This window comes from Papaver somniferum, chromosome 8 (assembly GCF_003573695.1).
Source record: "Papaver somniferum cultivar HN1 chromosome 8, ASM357369v1, whole genome shotgun sequence".
Lineage (NCBI taxonomy): Eukaryota > Viridiplantae > Streptophyta > Magnoliopsida > Ranunculales > Papaveraceae > Papaver > Papaver somniferum.
In genome coordinates, this window is record NC_039365.1 from 29,057,067 (window position 1) to 29,080,124 (window position 23,058).

Genomic DNA, 23,058 nt, shown 5'->3' on the forward strand with positions numbered 1-23,058 from the left:
AACAATTGTCTCCCTCTACAAATTTTCTCTTTGAAATTATTTTCTCTCTGACTGTTTGGTTTCCCCCTTATAAACTAGTCTAACCTAAAAGACACAACAATTGGTAACAAAAATAAACTTTAAATTCTTGCAGGGTCATGCCTATTCCCAAGAGAAAGCTTTAATCGGTAATATCACCTGACAATAATAACTACCAATTTGGTCTAACTTCAGACGGTTTTGTGGTTGAAAACTTGAATGTGCAATTTGCAACGGTACCCCTCCTATGAAGAGTAAAAAACGCTTATACAAGGTAATTTGATCATTTTCACAGTCGCCTGAAATTTGTAGTTGTCGAGGGTAATTTGGTCAATTTTTCCATCGCCGGGAAATCTGCTTTCGCTTTGGTAATTTTCGGCGTTTCCAGAAAATTTGCTTTCACCGTCGCATGAAATTTGCTTTTGTTGGAAAAATTTGGATCACCACTGTCGGAAAAATTTGAATCATCGTCGCCGGAAAAGTTATCATCTTCGGAAAAACTTGAATCATTGTATATATTTGACACCTCTAACCTCGCAGGGACGGGAACATCGGGTCTGTATATGGTAATCTTGCAAGCTGAGTTCAGTAATAGGTTGCAGTTTCATCCAATCTGATATATTTGACACCTCAAACCTCGCCTAGACGAGAACATCGGGTCTGTATATGATAATCTTGGAACCTGAATTCAGTAATAGGTTGCAGTTTCATCCAATCTGATATATTTGACACCTAAGACCTCGCCTGGACGAGAACATCGGGTCTGTATTTGGTAATCTTGTAATCTGAGTTCAGTAATAGGTTGCAGTTTCATCCAATCTGATATATTTGACACCTCAAACCTCGTCTGGATGAGAACATCGGGTTTGTATTTGGTAATCTTGTAACATGAGTTCAGTAATAGGTTGCAGTTTCATCCAATCAAATATATTTGACACCTTAAACCTCGCGTGGACGAGAACATCGGGTTTGTATATGGTAATCTTGCAACCTGAGTTCATTAATAGGTTGCATTTTCATCCAATCTGATATATTGGACACCTCAAACCTCGTTGGGACGAGAACATCGGGTCTGTATATGGTATTCTTGCAACCTAAGTTCATTAATAGGTTGCAGTTTCATCCAATTTGATATATTTGACACCTCAAACCTCGCCTGGACGAGAACACCGGGTTTGTATATTGTAATATTGCAACCTGAGTTCAGTAATATGTTGCAGTTTCATCCAATCTGATATATTTGACACCTCAAACCTCGCATAGACGAGAACATCGGGTCTGTATATGGTAATATTGCAACCTGAGTTCTGTAATAGGTTGCAATTTCATCCAATCTGATATATTTGACACCTTAAACCTCGTCTGGATGAGAACATCAAGTCTGTATATGGTAATATTGCAACCTGAGTTCAGTAATAGGTTGCAGTTTTATCCAATATGATATATTTGACACCTCAAACCTCTAATGGACGAGAACATCGGGTCTGTATATGGTAATCTTGAAACCCGAGTTCAGTAATAAGTTGCAGTTTCATCTAATATGATATAATTGATACGTCAAACCACGCCTGGACGAGAACATCGGGTCTGTATATGGTAATCTTGCAACTTGAGTTCAGTAATAGGTTTCAGTTTCATCCAATCTGATATATTTGACATCTCAAACCTCACCAGGACGAGAACATCAGGTCTGTATATGGTAATCTTGCAACCTGAGTTCAGTAATTGGTTGCAGTTTTATCCAATCTGATATATTTGACACCTCTAACCTCGCCTGGACGAGAACATCGGGTTTGTATTTGGTAATCTTGTAACCTGAGTTCAGTAATAGGTTGTTGTTTCATCCAATATGATATATTTGACACCTCAAACCTCGCCTGGACGATAAAATCGGGTCTGTATATGGTAATCTTGCAACCTCAGTTCAGTAATAGGTTGCAGTTTCATCCAATCTGATATAGTTGACACCTCAAACCTCGCCTGGACGAGAACATCGGGTCTGTATATGGTAATCTTGCAACCTAAGTTCAGTAATAGGTTGCAGTTTAATCTAATCTGATACATTTGACACCTCAAACCTCGCCTGGACGAGAACATCGGGTCTGTATATGGTAATCTTGCAAACTGAGTTCAGTAATAGGTTGCAGTTTCATCCAATATTGTACATTTGACATCTCAAACCTCGCTGGGACGAGAACATCGGGTCTGTATATGGTAATCCTGCAACTTGAGTTTAGTAATAAGTTGCAGTTTCATCCAATCTGATACATTTGACACCTCAAACCTCGCCTGGACGAGAACATCGGGTTTGTATATGGTAATCTTGCAACCTCAGTTCAGTAATAGGTTGCAGTTTCATCCAATCTGATATATTTGACACCTCAAACCTCGCTGGGACGAGAATATCGGGTCTGTATATGGTAATCTTGCAACCTGAGTTCAGTAATAGGTTGCAGTTTCATCCAACCTGATATATTTGACACCTATAACCTCACCTGGACGAGAACATCGGGTTCGTATTTGGTAATCTTATAACATGAGTTCATTAATAGGTTGCAGTTTCATCCAATATAATATATTTTACACCTTAAACCTCGCGTGGACGAGAAAATCGGGTTTGTATATGGTAATCTTGCAACCTTAGTACATTAATAGGTTGCATTTTCATCCTATCTGATATATTGTACACCTCAAACCTCGTCGGGACGAGAACATCGGGTTTGTATATGGTATTCTTGCAACCTAAGTTCATTAATAGGTTGCAGTTTCATCCAATTTGATATATTTGACACCTCAAACCTCGCCTGGACGAGAACACCGGATCTGTATATTGTAATATTGCAACCTGAGTTCAGTAATATGTTGCAGTTTCATCCAATCTGATATATTTGACACCTCAAACCTCGCATAGACGAGAACATCGGGTATGTATATGGTAATCTTACAACCTGAGTTCTGTAATAGGTTGCAATTTCATCCAATCTGGTATATTTGACACTTCTAACCTCGCCTGGACGAGAACACCGGGTATGTATATGGTAATCTTGTAACCTGAATTCAGTAATAGGTTGCAGCTTCATCCAATATGATATATTTGACACCTCAAACCTCGCCTGGACGAGAACATCGGGTCTGTATATGGTAATCTTGCAAACTGAGTTCAGTAATAGGTTGCATTTTCATCCAATATGATATATTTGACATCTCAAACCTCGCCGGGACGAGAACATCGGTTCTGTATATGGTAATCTTGCAACTTGAGTTTAGTAGTAGGTTGCAGTTTCATCTAATCTGATACATTTGACACCTCAAACCTCGCTGGGACGAGAACATCGGGTTTGTATATGGTAATCTTGCAACCTCAGTTCAGTAATAGGTTGCAGTTTCATCTAATCTGATATATTTGACACCTCAAACCTCGCTGGGAAGAGAATATCGGGTCTGTATATGGTAATCTTGCAACCTGAGTTCATTAATAGGTTGCAGTTTCATCCAACCTGATATATTTGACACCTCTAACCTCGCCTGGACGAGAACATCGGGTTTGTATTTGGTAATCTTATAACATGAGTTCAGTAATAGGTTGCAGTTTCATCCAATCTAATATATTTGACACCTTAAACCTCGCGTGGACGAGAACATCGGGTTTGTATATGGTAATCTTGCAACCTGAGTTCATTAATAGGTTGCATTTTCATCCAATCTGATATATTGGACACCTCAAACCTCGTCGGGACGAGAACATCGGGTCTGTATATGGTATTCTTGCAACCTAAGTTCATTAATAGGTTGCAGTTTCATCCAATCTGATATATTTGACACCTCAAACCTCGCCTGGACGAGAACACCGGATCTATATATTGTAATATTGCAACCTGAGTTCAGTATTATGTTGCAGTTTCATCCAATCTGATATATTTGACACCTCAAACCTCGCATAGACGAGAACATCAGGTCTGTATATGGTAATCTTGCAACCTGAGTTCTGTAATAGGTTGCAATTTCATCCATTCTGATATATTTTGACACCTCAAACCTCGCTGGGACGAGAACATCGGGTCTGTATATGGTAATATTGCAACCTGAGTTCAGTAATAGGTTGCAGTTTCATCTAATCTGATATATTTGATATCGCTAACCTCGCCTGGTCGAGAACATCGGGTCTGTATATGGTAATCTTGCAACCTGAGTTCAGTAATAGGTTGCAATTTCATCCAATATGGTATATTTGACACCTTTAACGTCGCCTGGACGAGAACATCGGGTCTGTATATGGTAATCTTGCAACCTGAGTTCAGTAATAGGTTGCAGCTTCATCAAATCTGATATATTTGACACCTCAAACCTCGCCTGGACGAGAACATCGGGTATGTATATGGTAATCTTGCAACTTGAGTTTAGTAATACACTACACCATATCCTGATTTTAGCAACACTTAATTTTCGGAGGTGCACAACGGATATAGACGGTGCACAATATACAACGTTAATATCCGTTGCGCACCAAATTATCCGTTGCACAAATTATTTTTATTTCATTTTGTAATATTAGCCTAGTGTACAACGTATGTCAACGTGTACAAACGTTGTACATGAATAAGTGTTTTTGTAATATACGTTTTCTTTAAGGGCTTTTAGCAGTTCTTTTTTTATTTATTAATTTTATGATTTGTTTTTTTTTTTTAAATATCTTTTGTAATATACATATTTCAGCCGAGTCTATCTCTCTTTTTATTTTTCATCGAAGGCTGTCTAGGTTCCAAGAGAAGAGAAATGTTTTCCTCATCAATACAGTTTAATCGAAACCCATCTTCAATAGATTGTAGGTTTCAACAAATCGTATTTTTTCTCATCAATATTGTAGTCGAATCAAACCCCATCTTCAAAACCGATATGAGTTTTTCTCATCAATACTGAAATCTCGATCTACAAATTGTTTCCCTGAAATCCAAAAATCTAAACTAGTTTGTTGGATTATCATCAGGTATAAACTAGTCTGTGGTTAATTTTATTTTTATCTGAAATCATTTGATAGAGTTGGGGTTTTTGATTTTGACCTAACTAGTATCCGAAAGAGTTAGGGTTATTGATTTTGGTGTTCTTTTTTTGTAATATGTAGATTTGAAGTATTGGGTATATTTTGATTCAGTTGAAAATGAAGTTTTTGTGAATGACTCAGTTGTATGTAGAGTTTTAGTTTTTGAGTCATCTGATGCTTTTTTTTTTTGAGTCATTTGTGTGTCGGTGGTGTGGGTGATTCTTTTGGTCGTGGTAGCAGGTGTTGGTGGTGTAGTTTTGCTGTGAGAATGGGTGGTGGTAGTGGTGGTGATGCAGGTAGAAGTTGGTGGATATTTGACTGAAGTTGGTGGTTGGTGATGGTTTTATTCTTGTTGTTGTTAGGTGGTGGAGCTGGTGATTCTGCAGCTGTTGGCATGTGGATTAGTATTGGTGTCGTTGGTGGTAGTTTCGGTGATGGTGGATGACCTGTTCTTTTTTTCGGTTCATCTATTGCTACTGTAACCATCAATTGTTTGTATAGTTAAATCAGTTTGTAAAGGTTGCATGATTCTTAACATTATTGCTGCTAAAGAGCATTGATTTGGATTTGGTTTTCCTGTTGTTTTCTTAGTTTTCAAACTGGAGATCAGGTTGGGGTTTCTCTGAAATTGAATGAAAATTGTGGAGTAAACAAAGAGATTGATGGGTTCATAAGTAGACACTTGATTTTGTATCCAAGCTGATAAAGAGTTTGACACCAATTACTGAAAGCACATTACCTTGTTGTGCTCGAGTAATGTTATGAAGCTATAGAAAGTTTTAAGCAAAATAGGCCTCATATTTTTTAAGGTTGTTAACCTTGAGATGGAGCATGCGATTAACCATTTGTGTAATATACTGTTATAGGCTTTCATTCTTTCCTTTAAATGAACCTTAAGAATCATATTGTTAACTTGTCCACTGTTATTATATTACTTGGTCCAGGTTTCGAGTGTATGATGTCGACGCCAAATACCATAACATGCCTTTGAAGGTATGTAGATTACATGTTTTTCTTCTTCTTATTCATGTACTAGTTCACTTTAAGTCTTGAAGGTAGTTACATTTCATTAACATTAAGTCATTGTAGACTCTGAGATTGGATGAGCAAGACTTCTTAGGAGAAGCTACTCATGATTTGACGGAGGTAATCTGGCTGAACTTGAATTGTATTTTGTGTCTCTTGATGCAGGGTATTGTTGAATGCACAGAGTGAAGTCGGCATCAGGATCAAGAACACTTAAACTCTGGATGATCCCTTCAATGATGAATTACTTGTTCGGTGGTTCTTGAGAGTGTATGTCCCAGATTCATATATCATATTCATGATATTTGCTTCTGTGAAATTGATGTTTACGTATGTACAGTTTTATTTGTAGGGTTTCAATTTAATAGCTGGAAGAAAACACAAGGAAACCCATAAGGGAAACACCAGAATTCTCAGTGTTATACATTACAGTATCAGTGGCAGCAGCAACCATGGTAAAACCCTTATCTCATTACAGTCTGAATTTCTCACTGTTCATATTACAAGTATACTTGAATCAGTCTTATATTCTCTTTAATTTAATATATCTAAATATCTCTTTCTACTGAATCTATTTTCAGGTGAAGTACTCGTTAGAGCCAGGTAACCCTACCAAATGTAAGCACATCTCAATCTCGGGTTCTCTTTTGTCAGGGTTGTTATGGTTTTTTCAGTTGTATTGAAAAGAATGTGTTTTTGTTTGGTTTCAGCATGCAAAGCAAGGGGTTGTTGGCATTGGTTTCACAAAGAGCATTGAATGGACAGGTTTGTTCTTCATACATGGTTTTGAACTTAGTTGTGTTATGCCATGTAGTGATTTTTAGGTCATACTTTTTCTTCAAGATTTAACAGTTTTGTTTCATTTTCCCATTGTCAATTGTTTTAGTTGGAGTTGGAGATGGGCCATGGGAGATGATGAAAGAATTTTATGATAACATCCGTTCCTTTATGTTTTTTGCATTCCTGAAAACAGGGTTCCTCTTCCTACACGTCTTTATAGTGCAGTGGGGACAAATTTGTCTAGTAGTATACCGAGTCCCAGTCCTTCTAGCAGCTTCAAGAAAAGTTCACCACCCTATATTCTGGACCTAAACCATCTGTTCCGCCTGCAAGTTTTTCTGATCTTGATAATAAGGTATGAAGGTGGAAGGCTTTGATAGTGGAAGTGAGAAAATTATTCTTATAGCTAATTGCCGAATTTGTGGATAGGCTGTGTTCGAGATCACGAAAATCAACTCTAACATTCTTTGAATTAAAATAGTCGCATGTAAACTGTTATTTTTGTACTTTTTACAAAACATAATCCTGTATCATCATTCTAACCCTAGTATTTCATTCCCAGGTGCAAAATATAGACCTCAAGAGCTGTATGAAGCCGCACGGAGGCTACTTACAAAGCGTCTGTATATTCCTCTACCTACTGCTGGTAAGATTTTATGACTACACTCAGCCTTTTAAATCCTTGCAATTTGTAAGCATCCATATAATCCTTCATTTTTGCTGTTGAAGAAGCGAGAGCCTGGGTTATTCGTAGTCTACTCGAGAAGGACTTGTTGTTCAAGCTCTCAGAAGAGGATACCAATGCCATCTGCAGAATGACTGAAGGTATTTAATCATCTGGTTCAGTTCATGGTGTTACTTTCCATGAGCAGCTATTGAATTTGTACCGACTGTTACTGATTAGATTCTTTTACCTATAGGTTATTCAGGATCAGACATGAAGAAACTGGTCAAAGATGCATCTATGGGACCATTCAGAGATGCTCTTAGACAAGGAGAAATTGTAAAATTGCAGAAGGAGGATCTAAGAACAGAAATTGTAAAATTGCAGAAAGAGGATCGAACAGTTACTATTCAGGTAAATAATATCGGACAAAGACTGATTTAATTGTAAAATTGGTGTATATTCTCTTGCCTTTTGTACTTATAGGACTTCGAGTACTCGTAGCACAATTTCTTACCTGAAAACTATTTTGCAACGGATATAAAAGTAGTACAATATTGCGTTGCACAAATCACCTGAAATGAGCAACGCATATACTGCTACCGAAAAATAAAACGTTGACAGAAACAAAAATGGGACCCACAAAAGTGTTATTCTATTAATATTAGCCGTTGCATAAATTAATATATACGTTGCACAAACAGAAAAATAAAACGTTTTACAACCTATTGTGCAACTTATAACCTGCGTTGCACACCAACGCGAAACGCCGTTTTACCAACGTTTATTTCCGTTGCACAAATTGTGCGCAACGTTTATAAACGCCACAAAATGGCTGTTTTGGTGTGGTGATAGGTTGCAGTTTCATCCAATCTGATATATTTGACACCTCAAACCTCGTCGGGACGAGAACATCGGGTCTGTATATGGTAATCTTGCAACCTGAGTTCAGTAATAGGTTGCAGTTTCATCCAATCTGATATATTTGACATCTCAAACCTCGCCGGGACGAGAACATCGTGTCTGTGTATGGTAATCTTGCAACCTGAGTATGCCTCGTTTTATTTCCGATTATGTGTTTGACCATTTTGACCACAAATTTGACCATCTTGACCACAAATTTGACCAACTTTATCTCGAACGGGACGCCTTGGACCTAGATATTTTGAGAGAAAAAGCAAATCTCTCCTCAATTATTGTACTCTTCTCTCTTGTCTGAAACTTTTTGCTCTTAAATTTCGTTTCCCTCTCACTTTCCCAATCTAATAACTCTTTTTGATATCCATTCCCTCACAAATTTGAAAACCTATCTGATTTCCCTCTCAAATTTTATTTCCCTCCTCTGACTCAATAATCTCAACTCTCCTCTTGTTTTATTAAAAGGGTGAGACGAAGAACTCCGACCTTTTTGCCATCTTCTTTCAATTCTAAAGAGTGAGACGAAGAACTCTGATACCTCTTTACTCGCATCTTTCACTGTATCTCATTCAATCTCAAGGTGTTTTCTTTGTGCCTTTTAGCTACGAATAGATTTATCAAAATTGTTTATTTTTCTCCTTTAGGGTTCCAATTTGTTTAATAGATCTGTACGAAGGTCACTAACATGTTTTAGATTTGTACTTTCCCCTTTAAAATTAGGTTTTTCATGGTTGTAATTTCAATAGATTTTAACAAGATATATATTTCGATTTTTTTGTCGTTGTTATTGTTGTTTACTGCTTAACATACATACTGTTTACTGCTGAGCATCCATGTGTAACTTCTTTCAATAGATTTCCGTTTTACAGCTTACAGTTTACTGATTTTTAGTGATTTACATTATCTTTCAATAGTTTGTTCTAATCTATATTCTTTATATGCTGATGTTTACTGCTTTACATTCTTTTTTCTCTTGGATGTTATAATCTCTTTCAATAGATTACAACCCAAATAAGGTTTATCAACTGTAATCTCATTCATCAGATTGCTGCTCTAGATTTATGGTTGTTTGGTTGTAATCTATTTCCCTTTTGTTCTGTATGCGGTTTGTTGTTACGGTTCCTATATGGACAGTGTAATACCCGATAATTTTAGTTACTTTTTCGGGTCGTCCAATACCCGAATTAGTTAACCTTGTGGCGTAGTTTGTTATTCTTTGGCCTTAGCCTAGATGGGTTGATTGAACTAGAAAGTCTACAAGTTAGGATGGAAATAAAATAGCTAATGAATAATAAAATAAACATTTTGATTGATAGAAAATGAAAAGACAAATAAAAAGAGATAATTAAGGAAATAATAAATATGATATATTATTATTAATAGGAGTAGTATTAATATGGAAATTAGTGTATGGTTTAGAAAGGAAAAAGATGGAGAAAAGAAATGGGGGTTACAAACATAAATTAGAGAGAAAGCTAGGAGAATGGAGTTAGAGATTTTTGGAGAAGAAGGATTAAGAAAATCAGTAGAGGCTTAATGAATTAAGGTAGAATGTGAAACCCTTACTCTTTTGGTGTTTATCTTTGGTGTTTATTTCATATGCCTTTGTATTGTTAGGTTTCTGAAATTTAATTGAATAAATATATATCTTTTATTGATGATTAAGCTTCTCCTATTGATTTATAACATGATTAGGTATCTCTTTTTAAAATTTTAGAATTTTCCTACGCAAATTCATCGTTGAATGTTCCTTGTAATTTGGATTGTGATTTCTGAAATTCTGGACAGTTTCGTTTTATTGTGGTTTTGATGTTCTTAGGCAGTCTTAATGATGTTAAAATAATTTTAGGTTTTAACAAAAGTTGTAGATAAATGTATTATCTTTCATTGTGCTTTGAGTTTTCTTAATTTGAGACTAATATGGATTTATGGTGAATAGTTTGGTAAAATGATGTTGTTTGCCTAGATTTTGTAATGCGTTTGTAAAATCAACATCTTTTGATTGAGACGTTAGTTTCATATGAAATTTGGATATGTTATACATTATGGTGTCAGTAATGTTCACTAAACTTTTGAGGTAGATCGGACAAAGTTATCATTACAAAACCTATAACGTAAAATTCTGCAGTTAATGTGTTTGCTTAAATGATTGAAAGAATTACATCGTTAGTTGGGTTGTGAACTTATGACTTGTTGATGAAGTGGTTTGGAATATCAAAATGTATATTGTATGATAAAATTATTTTATAAATAATTGGATATGCTTGTTTGGATGGTGGTGCCCGTACCGATGATATACGGATAAGTGGGGCACGACCCAAGGATACTCGTGCAACAGTAGTGCGAATTTATAAATGAATGGATATGCTTGCTTGAATGGCAGTCCCCATACCGAGGATATACAGATAAGTGGGGAAGGATCCAAGGATACCCGTGCAAGTGATACTGGCGGTCCCATGCCGAGGATACACGGATAGGCGTGGTACGAACCGAGGATACTCGTGAATTTAAGAGGATTTGATAGATTATGAATTTATTTGATGAATATATGCATAATTAAATCCTTGAAATTGATCCATATACTCTTGTTGTAAATATCCTGTTTGATTGGTTGACATGTTTTGATATATTTTGAGAAACGGAATGCATTCTATTGAGCCGTCATCTCACCCCAATTGACATTCCTTGCAGATTTATGAAAGTTGGAAGTGGAAGCTAGAAATGAATATCTTAATGATTGCATTATTTTCTTGTATTGTTTGAAGTGTAAATTGAATTTAAAAAAACGTTTAGTTGAAAATGTTTTGAACGATGTGCAATGTATTTCATACGCTCCAATTAAGGTATAAAAGTTTCAATTATGTTTGGTATAAAAGTAAATTAGCAAGAATAGATATATGCATAAGTCTCGCTCCGATCCGTAACGCTTTGAGTTCGTATTTCCATACGGGTTTGACCCTGATTCGGAACTCGGGGTGTTACAGACAGTATTGGTCATGTAAATCTGTTTAAGCGTTTGAATAAATCCATCAGACAAAATCAACTTTGTCAAAATGAATTTATTCCAGCCTTTAGAGAGCCTTGCAGAATTAGTATACACCTACATCGATATGATTTGTATCCTTCGAAGGTGCAGGTTTCCTTTTCTATCTCAGGTTTGTTTACTTACCTATTATGATCTCTTCAGATATATGTTTTACATGAATCCTGCCAACAGGTTCAACTTACCACCATAGAATTTTCAGAGTGGATACGTATTAGTCGTTAGGTTTGCTATAAATGAAGGAGATCGATGCAGCTAACCTGACAACTAATACGTTTTCCTCTCTAATTACATTGGTGACTAAACTCTTATGATAATTAGTTTCCCTTGTCATTATTTTATCCTGACTGAAATACTCACTTACTACCATTCTCTTTTTGTTTTCTGAAGACTCATTGACCGCAAGACTTGAAGTTGGAGATGTGTTAGTGTCGCAGTACCATCTGAAGTGAATAACAAGATAAGAGACTGTTGTCCGTTCCTGCAAGGCTATTCAAGAGCTGGAAAAAATGAAGTTGCTTCAAATGATTTTATTCCGAGCACTTGAACAGGTCTTGTAGGATAGGTATACAAGAATGAAAGAACAACATATTCATTTTTATGCCAGAACAAACAAAACACCACAAAGAGTTTTCATAGGATAAAGAAAACATATTGCTGTATATCTTAATTTTCCGCAAACTATGTGTAGGTGTGTTGTTTATGTTGGCACAAATAAATCTCACCTTATTGAGATCGATGCCGCAAACCTGACAAGTAACCTCTTTAAGTCCAGTTGGTGAGTAAACTCTTAACATATTATAGTTTCTTGCATTACTTATCATTATTATGGTATCTTTCCCTTGATGAAAACTGGTTGATGCTTATTACCCTTCCCTTTGTTTTTCCAGGATTCATTGATGCGACCTGAAGCTGTGCAAGTGTGGAAAAAATTCATAGGTAAAAAGTGCATATCTTGTGATGTATTTTTGCAACCACTTATGTAGCTTGCAGGACCAGTGTACACCAAGAAAATAGATGTGGTAGTTTTGAGGTACCTAGAGATGTGCTCGCATATCCGTTATATGAGAGTGTTGATGCGAAGGTGCATGTTTCTTTTTCTATCTCAGGTTTGTTTACTTACCTGTTATGATCTCTTCAAATATATGTTTTACATGACTCCTGCCAACTGGTGCAACTTACCACCATAGATTTTTCAGAGTGGATACGTATTAGTTGTTAGGTTTGCTGTAAATGAAGAAGATCGATGCAGCTAACCTGAAAACTAATACGTTTTCCTCTCTAATTCCATTGGTGAATAAACTCTTATGATAATTAGTTTCCCTTGTCATTATTTTATCCTGATTGAAATACTCACTTACTACCATTCTCTTTTGTTTTCTGAGGACTCAGTGACCGCAAGACTTGAAGTTGGAGATGTGTTAGTGTCGCAGTACTATCTGAAGTGAAGAACAAGATAAGAGACTGTTGTCTGTTCCTGTAAGGCTATTCAAGAGCTGGAATAAATGAAGTTGCTTCAAATGATTTTATTCCAAGCTCTTGAACATGTCTTGTAGGATAGGTATACAAGAACAAGAGAACAAGATATTCATTTTTATGCCAGAACAAACAACTCACCACAACGAGTTTTCGTAGAGAAAAAATATTACTGTATATCTTAATTTTCCGCAAACCTGATGTAGGTGAGTTGTTTATGTTGGCACAAATCAAGCTCACCTTATTGAGATCGATGCCGAAATTCTGACAAGTAACCTCTTTAATTCCAGTTGGTGAGTGAACTCTTAACACATTAGAGTTTCTTGTATTACTTATCATTATTATGGTCTCTTTCAATTGATGAAATTTTGGTTGCAGGTTAGGTATACAACAACAAAATATCAAGATGTTCATTTTTATGGCAGAAGAAACAACTCACTGCATCGAGTATTTGCAGAGACATATTACTTGTTAATTTTCCGAATACTAGATGCATATGCGTTGTTTCTCTTGGCACAAATAATGCTTACCTTATGGAGATTGATGATGCAGCAAGTCTGACAAGCAACCTACTTAATTACAGTTGGTGAGTAAACTCTTACCACACTAAAGTTATGTGCATTACTTATCATTATTATGGTCTCCTCTAAATGAAAATTTTGATTGATTTATACTACCATTCTCTTTGAGGATTCATTGATGCAAACACCTGAAGCTGGACAAATGATGAACAAGTGAGACCATGTTGGCCATGCAAAGCTGTACAAGCGAGGGATTAACTTGTAACTAAGATCAAGATTCTTGAATTAAGTTTATCCTTGCCCTTGTATTTGCATTGCAGGACATTGATAGAGAAATATAATTAGAACTATTGATGCGCAAGAATACCTGGACATGTAGACAAGTTGGAAGATATGAGACAGTGTTGGTCCGACGAAGCCGTGGAAGTAGGACAACTGAGAAGTAACACATTCTCGTCTCTAATTCTTATGGTGAGTAAACTTTTACTACAACTTTTCATACTTTTTCATATGAACCGTATATGTGAATTGCCAGTTACAATTCTGTCAAATAAATATAAACTTTTGATACTTAGATTTTCAATGTTCAAATTATTATGATTGAATGGTATTAAACAATGAAAATGTATGAAATCCAGAATGACAATGCACATGTAACTGAATGAGTCTCTGTCTCTCCTACGAGCATTGTTTCCAATTTGATTGTCACTAATTTTATTGTTTGCAGAATCATGTAAAACGAAATGCTCAAATTACTGAATGAATCTTTCTCTCCTATGAGATCTGTTTCTAATTTTGGTTTCTGTTTCGTTTATTGTTTTGTTAGGATACTAGAATTGATGGCAAGATCTGGTTAAGGTTACTATGATGTCAATGGATAACTTCTTTTGCCGGATAACAACTTTTTTCAGCCAAGGTATATATAATGCAGGACAACACTTGCTTATATTTAGAAACTACTGAAAAACACAACCCTTCTCACTTGATTATAATAACCATATAGGGAACCATGTATTTTTTAGGCTTAAGCAGTTCTTCCAATGTAAAGATGATACTCGTATATACTTTACATACGTGAATGATTGAGGAGTATATATTCCAAAATAATTGAATGAATGAATTCATTATGCTGCTAGAATGAGAATGTATGTATTGTGGAATGAGATTGAATTCCAAAATAATTGTATGGATGAATTCCTTGTGCTAGAATGAGAATGTATGTACTGCGGAATGAGATTGAATTATGGGTTTCAGATTCAGTATTGCAGGTTCAGAAATGAATTGCAATTCAGCTTCAGAAAATAATTGTATTGCATCTTCAGAAATGGATTGCATTGCATTGCAGGGTCCAATAATGAGAGCTTATTTATAACAGTAAAAAAACGTTTTTTTTTTTTGAAAACTAGTTTTTTTTACCAACGTCGAAACAACGTTATAATATCTGTTAGTAATTAGCACACCTGGAAAATTCATTACTGTTACAATGAATTGTCAACGTCTTAAAGCCGTTAGTCTATATGTTACAAACGATAGACACGTGGCAGACGACAAACGTTACAGTCAGATGTTAAGAATCGAATTTTTACAACAAGCTGTTATATCCAAAATGTTACAATCAATCATCAACGTTTGAATCCGTCACTTTAAATGTTAGAATAGGTTAACACGTTTCGTATGGCTGGCGTTACACTGAGATATGACGGTTGGGAATCGTTACAATAACTGTTAAACCCAATCTGTTACAATAAACTAACAACGATTAAAATTGTTGCTGTATCTGTTACAAGGAAGGAGGAAATAAGTCAATCGTTACACACAAAGTCGCCATTACAGTATCTGTTACACTGAACTGTTACATACCAACCGCTACGATCTGCACAATAACGGCTATTTGTTACAAAAAAATGACATCAGATAAATCTTGCGCTGACTAGATAACCGTTGGTCCATTTATTCCAACGAATGAAACCGTTATTTAATAAAATTTTATTGTAACGAAATGAACCGTTGATAAAATATTGTAACACTAATAATAACGGCACATTTCCAATGTTTTTTTTTGACGCTATAATATATAGATACTAACGTTTTTTCAACGTTACAAAATCCCTGATTTCGTGTAGTGTTAGGTCTTAAACGTGTTTTCCTGCTCTGATATATCCTAATTGAAAACGCGGGGTACCAAAATACACTACCAACTTTTTCTTTTGGCAGCCTGTATGGACAAACTTAATGAATATCAATCAAGGAATAATATTTAGAGTTATATCTCTCTCACACTATCAAAAAGTTTACAGAGACAAGTCTGTGAACCTGATTTACGTGTGAGAGTACTTGGACGGTTCCAAAGATCAAGATCCAAGAATCAATCAAGTGTATCCAACAAACAAGGATGGATGTATCTACTTTGATTGATTTCCATACAACCTGTGATATTTCAATTATAATAAAGATAAACAATATAATGAGCAAAAGAAATTTTGTTAACAAGGAAACCGAAAATGCAGAAAACCCCCGAGACCTAGTCCAGATTCGAACACCAAACTATATTAAGCAGATACAAACACTACCCTACTACCAATTAACTTCGGACTGAAATGTAGTTGAGACCGAATTAAAACCTCACAACAATTCAGTTACAGTCACGCTCCTTATGCCTCTTGAATCCCAGTAGGACACCGCGCAATTGATTCCTTTAGCTGACGTCTTTTACAACTGAAGAGTTTCTTCAACTCAATTGAAGACTTTAAACCAATCTGTTACCCCCAAATAAGCCTATATGTGTGATTTCTCTTTCGATTGTAGATAAAGGTGAGACTGGAAATCGGTAGCAATAGACAAAGTCTAGTTAACCTAAAAATATGGTCTTATGCTTCCCGAAGAGCATCTTAGATTATTATTTACCTCACAAGTATTAAACCTGTGGAATCACAAAGTCTGAGACGAAGAAAACTTTGCAATTTTTATCTATCTTATTCGCGTGAGCATCTCAATAATCAAACAAGATAAGGATACACGAACCATCAAGATAAAAGATAGTTGGACCTGGCTTTACGAATCCCTAGGTAAAGTCTTTTTAGTCGCTGAACCCTAGAAGGGTATTGGGTAGAGGACGACTCTAGTATACAACTAGGATACACAAAGAATAGTGTCAGGTATTCAAAAATCCCAGTTGCTTGAGATTCTCCTTTATATAAACTTAAGTATAGGTTTCTTTAGGTTTAAACTGAGATAGCTTTGGAACCAAGCAAACAATATCGACTGTCAGATGAATATTTGAAATGTGATTAACATAACAAGATATACACTCTGGTAAGGATGGACCATAACTGAACCGTGTACAAGGACATTGTTTATGGACGGTTAGCCGAAACTAACCGATCGAACCAAAAGCTTAATCATTTTCATTAACACTTAAGACTTTAAGCTTGAGTCAAAATCATAGGTTATAATGTGATCAATCATTGTATATATAGTGTCTTTAGAGATTTATTCAAATGCTATCTCATAGAAATAATTTTATGTGCACCTGAAAATATTCGACATAACAAGTATGTGTACCAGGTACGTGTACTCTACCTTGTTCGTGACTATTTTTTTCATGGTACATGTACCCTTAAGACAAAAATAAGTTCCGAATCTTACAGAACTTTCCGGGTTTGCGTACCGAGTATGGATATCACACTGGTTTCAAAACCAACAGTTCTTTTTCGGCATGCATACCATTCCAGGTTCGAGACTTTCACATACTTTTTTGGGGTACGGATACCGGGAACGCGTACCACTAAGTCGTTGTTAACATATAGCTATGCCGGTACGTGTATTGGGTACATGTACTGCGTCTCCGGACCTATAACATTTTTCCCAGTATGTGAACTGGTATGCATACTTTCCTGTATCCAGATTTACATTATTTATATATTCTCACTAAATCAATCCATCAATGACAGATATCACTGTTCCAAGATATTTTTGAATGATGATCTTGAATCACGATTTAGATTATGGACAATAAATTGTTCTTAACCGAAGTTCATCAAGTATGAAAAATGTTCATTAAGCTTAGTCATATATATTTCGAGAACTAATTACCAAGTTAAACTTGACTCGAAATTTTTAATATGCTTGCAATAGTCTAATTAGTCATGCAACATCATCTCATAGATAGAAGGATGAATATTACTTGAGAAATAGGTGGTTCAGTCTCCACTTACCTTTTTTTTGAAGATGATCTCTAAAAACTTCGTTGATCTTCTCCTTCAAACGGTAAAACGTAGTGATATCTGATTCAACTACATACCTCTATCCTAATCCGAGACTTAACTAATTATAGATTAGAAATCAAGATATAGTTTTGATCAACTAAATTTGACAACAAGCTTGATGTAGCAACACTTGTGAGTTCGACCAACAAGTATATTCAAATTGCAGAGATTCACGAAGAATTCGTGCGCTTTTTACATGTATATTCAAAGCTTTCAAAACCAGGATCTATGGGTCGTAGGACTGGTCTTCCTAGATATTCCTATGGCTAGTGATTGGGACTTGACCTTTCACCCGATCTAGTACCACAAAAAAGTACATCATATACAAAGTTTCCAGAAGGAACATATGCACAGGCAAACCCATAAAGTGGATAAAAACAAAAGGATATTTATCAAACTCTGAACATAGTAGTTTCAGCACTAGTAGACCAAGGTACAAGGTCATCTCTACATACAACTAGCCGTTGCTCTAGTCATAGAGAAAATTTAGCTATAGTCTTATCAGATCTAGAGATTAGACTCCTAAATGACCATCAAAGCATCATGTATGGTCATGTTATTGAGACCATGAACCTCTCTAGAAAGTAAATATTCCTAAACAAAGATCTTGCGGAGAGGACAATTTCTTTCAGCATGAAAGAAAGGGGTTGCCTGTAGGAGTGTATTGCAAGCGATGGAAGTACTTTTGGTCCAAAGAGACAAAATATATTGTTAGAGCACTGTTCGGTTGAACTCACAAGCGTTGCTATCTCAAGCTTGTTTGTCAAGTTTAGTTGATCAAAACTATGTACTTGATTTGTAGTCTACTTATAACTATGTCTCAGATTAGGATAAAAGTGTGTAGTTGAGCTTTAGACTTCTTGGCGTTCACTAATTGAAGAACAAGTCTACTAAAGAGCTAAGAGGAACTTCATCAACAAAAGGTATGTGTACTAAAACTTATATATCAGTGAGAATTTTATTATATTCTATTTTATGAATAGACTAAGTCGTATGGCTATATAGACTTTTACATTATACACAATTGAAATTTTGAGCCGAGTTTATCTCGTTTATATATTTCTCGAAACATGTGTTGGAAGCTTTTAGCTTTAGCTTAAACTTCATCATCAACTTGATGAGTTTAGTTGGAAACAAATTATTTGTTGGAAACTAAATATGAAGTCAAGAAGATTATGTGAAAATTACCTTGAACGTCTTATATGATTTGTGTGACAAAATTATTTGATGTTAACTTGGGAAGTTTGTATTGATCGATTAATCATTTGAAAATTACTTGAAGCTAGTGGTATGTGTAAGATTACCATTGTTGTCTTGTAAGGATGTTTAATGATTAAATGAGAGTTTGGAACCACTACCAATATCTGGATATAACAAAGGTTGTATACCTTGTTTGCTAACTGTGAAGCTCTAGTTCAGGTCCGGAACTATTGTTTGAGAACGTATTTTCCTGTGAAAATTTCCGGAACTGTAGTTCGCTTACTATATTTGCGAACGGCTAGACAAGGCTAAGTCTGGAACTGTGGTTCGTGTACTCTGTTTGCGAACGACACGACAAGGCCAATGTCCGAAACTGTGGTTCGCGTACTCTGTTTGCGAACAAAGTGGTAAGGTTCTAAAATCAGCAAGTATGATTTTTCATACTCAGGAACTCAAGTTCGCTTACGAACACAATTTGAGAACTAAAGTCCCTGGAACTTTAATGAAATAAGGTATGCGAACTTGTTTTGCAAACCGTGGCATTATGTTCATGAATTGGTTCTTGTATAAGTAATTTATATAATTAAAAACCAAACCGAATATGTTTCAAATGGTTCATACATATTTCTAAGAGATGATGAACATTTGAATAACTCTCTTGAAACAAAATTAGTTTCATTTGATTATCTATCATGATTAATTGATCATCATATTTGACCTAGAAGTGTTTGATGAATGTGGCTAAACTATAAGTGTTCATGAAGTTAACTTGTGTTAACTATTCGTGAGCCAACTTCTTATACACGTTTAGGTACGGGTCATCTATATCTAGACATATGTGTATTTCATTTGTGTGTATCAAGCTAATACCATCTAATAGTGAAAATTGATTGCTTAATTTCCAAGCAGACTTAGCTTGAATCTTAAATCAGGAGTTCATCTAACGATGAATATCAATTGCTTTGTTACTAAGCTATCTTAGCTTTGATTATTAGTAACCTGATTTGAAAGACTATATAAGGAAGAACTCTAGCATATGAGAAACCTAATCCCGACACTCTCGTGTGTCCCAGTTGCAAACTAGAGTAGACTCTCCATTAACCTAGGTTTTCCAAAACCATTATGAGGTTGACGACTTGAATACTTCATTTGGCATTCGTGAAGCCAAATCCAACTATTTTATCTGTAGCTGCGTACTCTGATCTTACCTTTTTTTTATCGTATTGGGTTTTATCTTCTCTAAGATTTACTTGAGATTTATCTCCGATAGGTAATATATAAAAAGTAAACACAACAGTTCTTCGTCTCAGACTCTTGCGATTCCGCAGTAACTTCTTCTGTTAATGAGTTAGGTTATTGTGAGGTGACTAATATTTGTAAGCTGCTCTTCGGGAGTATAAGACCGGATTATTAGTTGAGTTTCCTGTTCACCTTGATTTATCTAAAGACGGAAACAAAACCAGAAAAAACATATCTGTGTGAGACAGATTTGTTTATAAGTCTTCGACTTTGGGTCGTAGAAGCTCGTAGTTGTGGGTGAGATCAGCTAAGAGAATCAAGTGGGAGGAGTCCTGCTGGGATTCAAGAGGCGTAAGGAACGTGACTGTACCTTAATCGGTGTGAGACTTGGTTAGGGATCAACTACATTCCAGTACGAAGTTAACTTGTAGGAGACTAGAGTCTGTAGTGGCTTAATACAGTATGGTGTTCAAATATGGACTAGGTCCCGGGATTTTTCTGCATTTCCTCGTTAACAAAATTTCTGGTGTCTGTGTTATTTCTTTTTCGCATGATATTTGTTTATATAATTGAAATATCATATGTTGTGTGTAGTTCAATCATAGTTGATAAATCCGACCTTGTTTGTTGGACATGACTTGATTGACTCTCGGGCATTGCTCTTTGGTACCTTCTGAGTTATTCTCATAAAAATCAGTCTCACGGATTTCTATCTAGTTGATTCACTGATTGCATTGAGAAAGAGATAAAGCTCTTTGATATCTTTCTTGATTGAATCTCACTTTTAAGTTGGTGTTCTCGGAATTATATTGGAGCTTAGTCCATACAGATTTCCGAATTGGGTGTGGTTGTTATACCTCCGCGTTTTCATAAACTGTAAAATTGAGCGAAATTCCTTCGCTACTATAAAGAGTTGAATGATATCCCTTTAAACTATAGGAAATCACTTTGAAAAGTTTCTTTGCGGAAACTCAGTTTGCATGTGGTTTTGAACGGATATTTAGTTTCTGTTTCCTGATTTTTCATTTTTAACTCTTTTATTTTACTGCAACTCATTTTTTTCTATTGTATCTTTATTTATTTCTTTTTAACTCATAATTAATATTTATCTAAATTGGTTGAAATAAATTTTTTAAAAAAGGATTGAATTTTGGTTTTATGCTTTTACACTGGAAGTGAATTTCCGTGTGGCATAACTAAGCAATATAATGAGGTGCATCTTACAACCATTTTGCTTAGTTTCAATTAAGCTATAGTTAATTGCAACGCACAACCACTGCGCTTGGCCTAAAGCGTTCAATTTTGGTTCGAGATTCCAACATAACCAAATTCGAGATTTAGGGACCATTAGCAAGGGAAGCTACTTTATGACCCACGCGCATGGCCATGAACTACCCTACTGAACGCATGATCCCTTTACTTTTTGGTACCGTCCGTGAATTTTCGGAAGAAGACCTTAGGATCTGGATGAATCTGCACGCACGACCACTACTGACACGTTATCGTGGATTCCTAAAGCCTATATCGTGATCTTAATTTGTCCCTCTTGCAATCGATGGTTTGCCTGGGTCGGTCCATTTCTTTTTCCGAGACGTCTTTTCGTTTGGTACAGCATACTTTTTGATTTTTTCTCCCTGATTTATGGATAAAGAAACTGAAGATTAATACGCCAAGCGTGAGCTGGTGATGATGCAACCACTTAAAAGGCTGTTATGTTAACAGAAAATTAAAAGAAAAAAAACAGAAAATTAAGATTTATGGATTTTGTTATCCACCAACTCAAAAGTGATAATTTTAGCTTTACCTGTAAAGTATTGATTTCTGTTGAGATCCTATTCTATGCCTGTTGTTTCTCTACGAATTGAACTAGTCTAGTAATAACATTCGGTTCTAGTTTCTCACGGTTCTGTACCTGGTTCCTGTGTTATATTCCACTCTCTAATTTGAACTGGAATCAGACCTTGTTGAAATTCTTGAAAGTTTCTGATAAAATACCATCGATCATCGGAAATCCTTCTTATCCCCTACATATTGTTCCATAACCTCTCGTAAAGGTACTCTTCATAGCTGTTTAGTCGGAGCCACTGCGGGCTGTTAAGGGTTCACTTATCCATGACACATCATAGGCGACAAAAGCCGAGGATGATAAGGGTTCACCAATCTTGGATTTTCTGATCGTGTCAAAAAAGAAAAAAAAAAAAAAACGGATTTTCTGTTGCCACTAATACAAGATTCTCAAATAATAACAGCATTTTTGTAATTTCTATTTGTAGCACGCTGATTCTTTATGCAACTATACTTGAACGACACATATAAGAGATCTTTGAAAATGGGAGTGATGCCTAGAATTAAAGTTTTCTTGTGGAAATGTTTACATGATATTCTCCTCGTGGGAGAAAGAATCTATAAAATTTTTCCTGACATAAACATTCTCTCTTATGTGACTAGCCATGTTTCTCTCACATCCATTCTCTAACCATTCTCCAACCATAGCATTCTTCATCCCTATTAGTGATTAGATCCCTTAGTTTCCTAGCCTTAGATCCATTAAAACCCATAAGAATCATGTCCTCAGAACAACGTTTCATCACAATTGATAGGAAGTTTTTTAGAATAACCTGTAGTAAGTCCGCTCCATCCTCAACCATTACCTTAACTGAGTTTCATTCACATGGAAAACTTAGTGGTTCTTTCACCCATAGCCTAGCCATTGATTTACAGAAGCTACTCTTTGAAGCAGCAAAGAATGGAGATCTTGGAAGAAAAGTCTGGAAATATGAAGATAATCAGCAATGGTTCAATGCAACGAAACTAACCAATGATAAGGGATATTATCTTCAGATTTTTTTTATCTAGGCCCAACCCAAAAG

General features: G+C 35.7%; 1 long non-coding RNA gene across 9 annotated transcripts; it reads left to right on the forward strand.

Moving 5' to 3' along the window:
- The first annotated feature begins 4,727 nt into the window (after positions 1–4,727).
- Positions 4,728–11,305, forward strand: LOC113306422. 9 transcript variants are annotated; one of them, XR_003338639.1, is made up of 12 exons: positions 4,728–5,002; positions 5,419–5,905; positions 6,001–6,049; positions 6,248–6,352; positions 6,423–6,537; positions 6,664–6,700; positions 6,793–6,847; positions 7,056–7,217; positions 7,425–7,508; positions 7,592–7,687; positions 7,783–7,940; positions 11,136–11,305. It is a non-coding gene; the product is annotated as an uncharacterized LOC113306422 (long non-coding RNA). The 9 variants fall into 9 exon arrangements; XR_003338642.1 differs by lacking the exon at positions 11,136–11,305 and adding an exon at positions 10,828–11,122; XR_003338640.1 differs by lacking the exon at positions 11,136–11,305 and having other exon boundaries at positions 5,419–5,534; positions 5,648–5,905; positions 7,783–8,023.
- Positions 11,306–23,058: the final 11,753 nt, after the last annotated feature.